Source organism: Zonotrichia albicollis, chromosome 5 (assembly GCF_047830755.1).
Source record: "Zonotrichia albicollis isolate bZonAlb1 chromosome 5, bZonAlb1.hap1, whole genome shotgun sequence".
Taxonomy (NCBI): Eukaryota; Metazoa; Chordata; class Aves; order Passeriformes; family Passerellidae; genus Zonotrichia; species Zonotrichia albicollis.
The window spans coordinates 34,402,474-34,412,990 of record NC_133823.1 but is presented as its reverse complement, the minus strand read 5'-3'; the positions used below and the strand labels follow the sequence as shown (position 1 = coordinate 34,412,990).

The window sequence follows — 10,517 nt, the reverse complement described above, 5'->3', positions numbered from 1 at the left end:
TTGTTGCATTTAGCAATTAGTATTGTTTGTGGCTAAATAGAAATGCAAATTTTAACTACAATTCTCTTCTGACTGCCTCAGACCTAAAGGGCTTCAGTATGCACATTTAGCTGATCTGCAAAATTACTTTGGGAAAAAATATCAGTTTCTTCAAGTGAAATGCTAGGAAATTGGGCAAATAGTTCCCTTTAAACTGTGTATAGTGATCAGATATCCACTACAGAATCAAATATTTGATTTAATTTATTTTTACTTTAGTCCCGACTTAGACTTGGACCTGCCTGTTTGCAAAGTTCCCTTGCTTTACCATGAGTGCACAGGAAGCACATATATGCACAGATGAAAGAAGGCCAGATTAAAACACACAACCTAAAAGGTAGGAAGTGAAACGCACTGGAATGGAAAGGATACTGCAGGTGTTTGAATTGCTGAATCTAATTTAGTGACGTTTCACAATCTCAGGAGCGCATGTCACGTTTCAGCAGGGGACGGATCAGCGCTGCCCGTGGAGCAGGGAGTATGGCAGGGCAGCTCAGCACGCCTTGCTGCAGGGCTGATCATCGGCTTTTGTATGGAAATCCAGGGCATCGAGGGAGAGCTGCTCTGCAATCCTGTGAGAAATAGCCGGGAATGAACTCAAAGGGCTGAGAGCTGGCGCTGTCTGCGCTGCCCCCTTTGAAATATGTGTGAGCATGAAGGGCAGAACAGCCAAGGTAAAACTAAACCACGGCCGTACAGAACTGCTGTAAGGCTGAAAAGAACTGTAGGAGAGGGGAAGAATTTATACTGATCTTTGGAAAAACACATGTAGAACAGGTCTCCTTAGAGAGCAATACCATTTTATATTAGCAGCTGGCAAGGAGTGAGCAGAGTGAGTAATGTGATGTTCTCCTCTACAGCTTTGGAAGGGAAAGAAAAGAAACTACAGACCACATTATTTGACCATTGCCAGAAGCTCTCAGAGGAGAGATCAAGGCCTGGTTAATCCAGCCATAGGAAAAACAGAGTTAAAGTGTTTTATTTCTCCACTGGGGATTCACAACCTAGAACCCTGTCATAATAATCAGCACTTGTTGCAAAATAAAGCATTTTTCTTGCTGAAAAATTGTGTTTCAGCTGGAGGAGGATCTTTTTCCTTAGAAATTAAAAACATAAGAAACATGGATTGAACTCAGAATACAAAATGAAGAAGTATCCAAAAGAGTTAATTTGAATGTGAAGCATATTACAAATTCAGGGAGCTACCACTGATAAGACTGTGACTGGAATAAAAAATCAGATTCAAATTAGAAGAAAAATAATTTTGCTAGAATAATTCGAATGCAGCTTGAGAGCCGCAAGCATTCTGCTTTCTAGAAAAATTGAGTATAGATGAGCAAAAAGTGATTTGAAGATGTTTAGTGAAACTGTATATCAACTTATCATGTAAACATGGAAAACCTATAATCAGCATCCTGGGCATTCAAACAACCACATTATGTTAGTTCAGCTGCAGCTTTGTGAAGGTCAAGAATAAGCACCAGAAAAATAATTTATTACTTCACAGCACTATCAGTGTTTGTAATTTTAATAGCATTTCTGAGACTGCAAAGATATCAATGTTAATTTACTACATTATGTATTTGATAATTTGATTTTACATTTTTCTAAACTGAGTGCTACCCAGGTCTTAATGCTGATAATTCTGAAACTTTGTTGTTTGATGTTTGTGTTTTGATGTTGTGGGGCTTTTCCTAGTGTTCTAGTAAGTGGTATGTGGAGTGTGAGAATACCAGTGAAATTTTTCTCAAACATGTAGAAGGTCATAATTCACTAAATAGAAGTATTTATGGTTCTACTAGATGAACGAGAAAGATAAACTTTAAAAATTAATGTGCTGAGGAAAAAAAAGCTACATTTCACTTCTCTTCCACCAATATCCTCCTCATCATTCCCTCATGCAGTTAAAAATATTTTTGCAGATGATTCTAAGTTATCTGTGAACTAGTTCATAAGATTCTTACATTATTTTTTAAATATGTGCTTTAAATTTAGCAGAAAACTATTTGGAAATTAAGAATTTGTAATTACGACAGCATAATTTATGTTACCCTAGAGAAAAGGATCTGGTCCATGCTTGTCACTCATTTTAAAAAAGGATTCTTAGATGGTCACTTAAACAAGAATTTCAGGTCAGTACTTTTGTGCAAGGCAGAAATAATGCAATCAGGCGTTCAGAAATTGAACCTGGGGGCTTGATGTGCAAAACTGAGGAACACTTAGCAATAAACTTTTGTTAAATGCACTCTGAGCATATATCTGTGAGCTTTACACCCTGCTGGATTAGTTACTCTTGATTTATTTATTTTAAACTGAAAAATGCCTTAATCAATGTAATTTGAGGTATACTTGAGGGTTTCCCTGAAGACTACTTTTAACTTTTAATTTCTATATTAATTCCTTTCCATTTATTGTTTGTTGGCAAAGTACCTCTGCCTGAAGAATAAAAAGGACTAGCAATCAAACAGCAGATCCTTCCTTCCCCTAGTTTATATTAATTTATATATGTTCAATTTTGAGTGCATGTAATGAATGTATATAGTTACAATATATGAACCACTGAGTAGCTGATCTTGAAAGCAAAATGAGTTATACAGGAGCTTAAAAGTCCTGAACTTCCATTGCAGCAATATTAATATATATTTTCAAGCATATCTGGTCTTGAGCAGGAAGAAAACAAACAAATGGCAAAAAGAAAAAAACCTCAGGACACTTATCTCTAAAGAACAGATCATGCTAAGACATGGCTTTTCTATATAAAACCGTTTCTTCAAGGGAAAATAAAATAAACACAAGCCTTGCAGAAACTGCATGGGGCCACCCATCAAAGCAAAAGGAGTGGGAGCCGATGAAGCCTTCTCAGACTTTCTTGCCTGTGTTCCAAGGAAAACTAACAGTGGTGGAAAAGGAGTAGAATTAATTAGTTTCAAGATAAGTGAATCCTCCTTCGAAAAGTGTTTTTAAACTTATAATTCTTTTTCATTATCCCAGAAAACAAGAAAGATTGAAGTGAAAAAAGAAGTGAAACATTGAAAAGAGAAGCATTGAAAAGAGCAGAGAGTTTGAAGTCGAACTGAAGAAGACAAGAGCTATTTGCCAGAGTGAAGATGAGACAAAAATAGACCAGAAGTCTAAATGCAGCCCTGAGAATAACAATAATTTAGAGAAATGAGGCAATGGAGAGAAATTCAAAAGGAGGTTGTTGTTTGATGCCAGCAATATTCAAGAGGTGATACCTCAGATGCATAAGGATGGAAGTTCAATTAAAGGGTTGGATTATGGACAGGATGTTTCAGCTGCAATTCTAGAAATCTGGAAGGTTCAAAAAAAGAGGAGAAGATATCAAGAATGAAAAGCAAGTTGCAAGACAGAAATCATACTAAACCAGTAGGCAAGAAAAATCAATTATGATAGAGAGAGAGAAGCATTCAAATATTATTTTTTCATTCCAGTGGTGAAGCAACCAGAAAGTTGTTTAAATTAATATGATAATCTTCTGTATCAGAACAATTTAAGCTCTTTTCTTTTATCATTCTTGCCTCCTTCTTTGTTGTTTTTTATGGAAAACCTCGTAGATGATTTTTTTTTTTGCCAGAAGGTGATAATCAAGGACAGAATAAGCATACTGTAGATAAAAAAGCAGCCAAATTAAAGCTTATCAAAGTTATATATAACTTCACACAATTAATTTTCAGTGTAAAACATCTGTAATGTACTGTGAGCTAAATTATGAATATTCAATTCCATCTTGCTTCAACTTTATTAATAGTATCAATATTTACTATGCCATATGCAAAGATGATTAGAATAAAAGCTTTGCATTAATATACATGAGTTATCTTCATTTGCATGGATCATAAATGCTCTCTAAAACTTAATATTGGGAACATGTAGGTCAAATTCTGTTTCAGTTATTCAATTCAATTTCTTGCCCGTTGGACTTGTTTGAGTTTCAAGTTATGACAGCGAACATCCCTTGTCGTGATCCACATGGGAATCACTTTGTTCACAAATGCAGTGCAACCATCCCTAGAGTGAACATCTGCTTGTTTTAACAGCACAGGCAAAGAATCAAACTGTAAACTAACTGTAGAACCAACTATTGGATGACCAGGGTGCTTCCAACACACCAAGTTTACACATCACATGACAAAGTTTACACATCACGTGATATACATCTCCCAGTTGCCTTCTTGGTAACTGCTTGGCATCAAAATTGTACCCAGTGGTTTTTAAAACAGTATGGTTCTCCTGGTGTAAGTATAACTAAAGCATCATGACACCAACCCACAGACCGAATTTTAGGTAACCACTGTGACTCAAATGTCAGAATTTTCAAAATCAGAATTCTAATGGAAGAAAAACCTGCTTATAAATAATGTTCCAGGAATCAATAGCAAATAGGAGAAACACAAGTGAAAGAAAATGTTCACTATGTTTAACTTGCCCCTGTTTTAAAAGTCGCAATTCAATTCAAAAAGGTATTTAATTTTGACTCCAAATTAGAGAAAAAAAACCAAATTTAAAAAGCTGCAAAATATTAAAGGCGTGCTGACTGGTGGTTACTGCCTGTAGGTATTACAGACACTGAAAATAATGCAAGCCCCATCACAGTCTACATTCACCTCCATGCCAGCTTCCTTTATGAGGTAATTTCTTCAGACAGTGCTATCCTCTAAACATTGGTGGGCAAACTTGGTTCTGACCAATAAATGTAAAGTGAGAGCATAATTATCTTCTGCAATTTAAGTTTCTATTTTCAAAGCTGAATAGCTTCTCACACACTACACAGAGTTTCTGGATTTTCTTATACCTAAAATCACATTTTACTAATATTTCCCCATCATTCTGTGCTGCCTTTCTCTATTTTTGGGCTTAACATAAAATTTTAAGGAAATTATATGGTCTTAATTTTAAAAAGCAGCAAAATTAAATTTCTCCACATCTTAAAACCTTCTCTATTCTTTTATGGCTTTCAGCTGTTTAGCCACTCTGAACTACATAGAAAAAGACTTGATTATGGGCCCTGAGGGAAAGATAAAACCTTTCTGCAATCTTTTATATAAATGGTGTAATATTGTTTTGATTATAAGATTATTTATTTTCTAATACCTAATGAAAGGTAAAGCTGCAACAAGATAGTTGATTTTCAACACTAAATGTTCAGCATCAGATTGGGGGTTTTTGGTTTGTCACTGTGTGTTAGTGTTTGGACTTGGTTTTTAGCAAGAGAAGGTTTTAAATACAATATGAGGAAGACTGTCACAACAACATTCAGGGGAAAAAAAAAGAGATTTAAATGTGACTGTGAAATTCTTAACATGATAATGGGAGAAAAAGTGAACAAATGAATGCATGCATTTACAGAAGAGCCCAGCAGCAAGAACTCTCCGGTAATAAATTTGGACCTGCTCCAGCCACATGTTCAGAATCTTTCACTTGATAGAATTTTGGAGGTGGTTCCACACTTCATACAGATGTCTTGCTACAGCTTGCAACAATTAAACACCTGAGAGTTTGGGTACTGGTTAACCACCAAATTTGAGTGTTGTAGGAAACTAATACGGAGCAGCTGTGCACACAGAGAACCTGCAGCTACTTTGTGCCCTTTGCAAGGATGTATGATATGTACAAGTCAGATGATGTCTCCTACACAGAAATAATATTAATAGTGACAAAAAGGGTTGAGATTTTCAAAATTTCCAGTTATATGAGACTTATGAATGCTACCAGAATGCAATCAGGGACCTGATCAGGGAGCATGGGGGTGTGTTCGAGGTGTCTGCAGGCACACCAAGTATCTTGCAGCACGAGTGTTTCAATATAGAATTTCTGCTTAAATCAAATACCCAGTGATTTGACCCAAACCAAGATTCAAAAAGCACCTTCAAAGAATACACTTTAAAAGAAAAGCAAGATGTTCTTGGCATTGAGTTATTTCCACAATGTTCTGAATTCTAAAAGGCTTGAAGAAATCCTGGATCCTAGAAGATTTAAGCACTGGAATGGGGAATTTTCAGCTCACCTTGGCAGATTTCTTTTGCTTAAACAAATGTAATCCACACAATCCTTCTGATACCCAAGGAAACTGAACAGTGAAGAAAGAATTGTGAGTACAGCAAAATTAGACCAGCATGATGGGACACTTAGTGTCTGTACAGACTGCAAGGGGGACAAGTAGACAAAAATCTAACCTTAGAGACTTGTGTTTAATCTCATACCTGGCATATAATTGTATAGTTGTATTTCTGTTCACTACTCTCACTTTTTAAGAAAGGAACACGTACCAAAGATCTGGTTTGTTAGTGAGGAGTTTACAAAAGGAAGCTTAGAGAGTGTACAAAGATAGGCATTAACTAGGACACAGTGTCCAGGATGGGCTCAGGGTCAGGTAACACTCAAACTGATGCACAAACCTCAACTTCTTTTTCTCTTCAGCCTGCTAGATTTGCTTCTTTCTGGATAAGGCCAAAATAGCTGAAAACAGGCAAAATGGGAGCATTTACCTTTAGCTAAGAGAGGAAATTTCTTGGGAAAAGGTGTCAGATTTCAAGTACCTTTTTATACTAGATGGGTTAGCAGGCAGACAGTACCTTTGGGAGACACTCGCTGCCTAAACCACAGTATGGGCACTGCTTAATGTCTGAGGAAACACAACATGTGTAGTGGTAAAAAAAATGGATAGACATCTGCATTTTAATGAAAAACATTATCAAACAATGCAGCAAGAAAGGTCACTAATAGTAGGGAGGAAAAAAAACCCAAAAATAATAAACCAGTAGGAATTACCTGAGAGTACTGTTAAAAACATGCAGACTATAGTGTGGTGGCAGTTGTCATCACCATAACCATACTCCTTTTAAAACAGCCCAGAAAAGCATGGAAATGCTGTTTGGGGAAAACCAAAGATTCCTAACTTCATTTTTAACAACTCAGTTTTAAAATTTAATGTGAGAGTGAAAAAAAATGAGAGATAATGAAGGGGCAAAGGACATAACCCAGAGAAAGCTGTGAGAAACTGATCAAGCTGGTGAGCCCCTTCCTTCTCCCAGGCTCTGAGGTATTGCACAGCAAGCAGGAACAATCAAATAACTCACAAGCACTTACAAGGATTGAGCTGTCAAGGTGTTCTTGAAACAGCGCAGTCAAAATTATAAACCTACTTTTTCCCTGCAATGGGCATGAATGAAGACTGAACATCTTTACTCTGAAACTCAGAAAAGGACTTTCACTTCTTTTTAGCTTAAACTATTTATCACTTCCAAAAGGAAGATTATGACTGACAATGTACAAGTCCCATCCATCTGCCCTCATCTCCTTGCCCGTTATTTTTCCCCAAATCCTGTACTCTAAATAATTACCTTGCTCCTTATTAATCTGTTCATTGTCTACATTCTGGAGTTCTGGAAAAACAAATTAATTTTGTCCTGAATAGATGCTGAATTAAAGGTCATTATGTTGGACCTTTTCTGAAGTCATTACAGAGGGATCAGGGATTGTGTGGATTTATTAGTTTAGTTAAGTACCAAAATCATGTTTAACCCACTTATTTGCTTGTGTTCCAAAAGAGAACAAAACAAAAACCAGCAAAAAAAGTATTTTTACCCAAAGGTAAAAGACAAAAGATATCCAAGACACTTTGCACATAATTTTGCTTTTTTAATCAGCTTCACTCATAATTAGCCATGCCTTAGAAAATTCTTTCTACATATTGCCAGCAGTTGCGTGAGAACATCAGACTGCTGTGGCACACATAAAGGTCTCCAACAGCCAGTAGCCCTCCCATTTCTCCTCCTGCATCTATGCTATAGAAATTTTGAGAATCCCCAAAATAACCTTGATGTTCTTAGGGCTAAAATCACTGTCACAAAAGTTTCACATCTTAGAAGCATTTATGTGTATAATTGTAATGCTTCTTTTTCTCACAGCTCTGATGTTGAAAGAGAGAAGTGTGTATTTATCATACCAACAGAAACAATTCAAGTTCCTGCTCTAGTACCCTAATATGTGACTAATATACTACCAAAGATAAAGTGAGACAAAATAGTCAGGGGGGCAATGAGCTTCAGTGCTATGGATGTTACTGCCTCATGGAAGTTTTAAACACTAAGCGATGGATAGTAAACTCAAAAATCCTATATTTCTATATGAGAACTTTGTATATGATGCCTCAAAATTAATTAAGGATATGCGTTAATAGAAATGTGAGGTATTTTTTTAAACTTACCAGCCCCCTATCCTTTTACCTGATTGGATTCTGTCTCAGTAACCCTGTCTCAGCTTGAATTCGCTCTGCAGTGATATTTTTACCCTCTCTTTCTGTTCTGGGCAGAAGTTCACCATCTTTCTTTCTCCTTCAGTACAGTGTCCTTACTTGCTCTCCAGATCTACTTCAGCACTCTCTGAGGTAATTTAGGTTCTATTCTGTCAGAGGCATCTTAGCTTTGTGTGTTCTAGCTGTAGTTGTCTCACCCTCAACAGGATCAATAATTTATTACACTGCCTGTTCTCTAGCAGCAGCTCTACCTATACAAACCACCTGTTAATTTTAATCTGAAAACCTTAATTATCAACACCTCTTGGTAGCTGTTCTCTGCCTGTGATGTTCAATTCCTAAAATGCCCTGTCTGTGGTGGCAGAGTTTGGCTCCCTCTCAGCATCACTTCTTCTTTCCAGGGAATAAAAAGGGACTTTCACCACTTATTGGTCCAGGTGGCCAGCAAATCAAGCAGACCAACAACCATGGCAAAGTCATATTCTGTGAGTCAGCTGTGTTAGGTAGGTGTGGGGTTCCAGTGTTTTCCGCTGTCAGCTGTGCACTGCTTTCACAGCACACTGTGGAGTGGAAGTGTGTTCACAGCTATGGCTGGGACTCACCATGTACAGCACAAAGTCACTCCGAGCCAAAGGATCAGCTCTGGCCAAGGTCAGCATCAGGCACCTGATGGAGAGGAGGACAAGCTTATAGTGCTGTAGCTCCTGCCATACTGCATCCAGCAATCTGCAGTTCATCAACTTCCTGATTTTATTTCTTTTAGTTTGGTTAAACACATTTGAAACTTGGTAACGTATGAGTCTCCGTGGAATCCTGCGAATGTGGCAATTATCACGGAATATCAATGTCAGCAAATAATTAACTCAGTTACTGCTAAGCAAAGCAAGTTGTACTTTTTCCTCCTCTCTCTCAGATGTGAACACAGCCCATTTATGAGTTACCTGAGGCTACAACTGCCACATTTTGTCTTGGCTGATATGTTCAATAGCTTGGGATGTACTGTGCTAAACACTTAAAATGTTTTGAAATGAGTGGTTAGGAAAAAAGCTTAAAAAAACCCACATAACACAGTTATGTAACTGAGGGGGTGGTAAAATTAAATAAACAAAAAGAAAAAAAAATTGAAAATGTACATTTTGCTTAGATTGAGTGCTTCCATGCTAACTATCAACATAACAAAAATGTTTCAAGAATCATGCAATAAAGAAATAAAGAGGAAAATTTGTATACATTATTTTAAATGTCAGTGATGTTGGCTTCAAAATCTGAAAAAGTATTAGCTGAAGAAAAGCTGAAAAAGATCTACTTAATAATAATCTTTCAGAAGAAAAGGAAAAGTAGAGGTGATTTTAAAAGATCCATATTCAATAAATACCACCTGTTTGTCTTTTTCTTCGTGTCTACAATTATCTCTGTTGTGATAGATTGTACTAAACCAGTGACATTGCATTGCTTACCTCAGCTTCAGGGCTTCAGAATGCTCCCACAGTGTTCATTTTTGTTCTGCACAAATTCATAGTTTGCTTCCTTGGAAAACAAAACATAAAATCACATGATAAAGTGAAATTTTGCATTAGGAAATTGGGAAAATCTGCCTCTCAGTACTTCAGAAAACTGATCTCTGGCTACAATTGGTCACACCATGAGTTTCTATCCTTGACATATTTTCTTGTTCTGTAACAAAGTAAATTCACCTAAAGGTCTGGTATCTGCAACACCCTCTATGAAGGCCCCAAAGTCCTTGAACTGGTGTTGGATGTGTCACCTTGTGCCGTAACTTGGTACTCTAGTTTTTGTCCTGGAAGAGACAATGACTATTGATACCTACAATCTCTCTTTCACAGATTGCTTCCATCTCTTCTGCTAGCTCTTCAGAAAACCTCCCTGCTTACCTGTCACCATAGCGTGGCATGGAATGTATTCCAAAGCTATTCCACAGCTTTGATCAGTCGTTTTGTTCTTCTCTAAACTGTTTCTTATTCTACCACATAATTTTAAAATTAAGAGGACTATGTCTACATACAGAATTTAGTAATTTAAAAACAGGCATAAATCACAGACATTAACACAATAAGAGTGGGTGTGGCTCTGTGTGTGTGTTGGCTTCTTTTCCTCTCATAATTATTCTTACTTCTTACCCTTCCTTTTTCCTTTTTTGTGTTTTACCACCTGCTTGGTGGTCTTTTATTACTGAACTGTGAGC

The 10,517-nt window shown here is 36.9% G+C and overlaps 1 long non-coding RNA gene across 1 annotated transcript; it reads right to left on the bottom strand.

Annotated features, from left to right (window-relative positions):
* Window positions 1–265: 265 nt before the first annotated feature.
* Window positions 266–9,816, bottom strand: LOC141729031 (uncharacterized). Its single transcript, XR_012580277.1, has 3 exons — window positions 9,772–9,816; window positions 8,917–8,980; window positions 266–611 (listed from the first exon to the last, which is right to left on the bottom strand). It is a non-coding gene; the product is annotated as an uncharacterized LOC141729031 (long non-coding RNA).
* Between the last annotated feature and the right edge of the window lie 701 nt (window positions 9,817–10,517).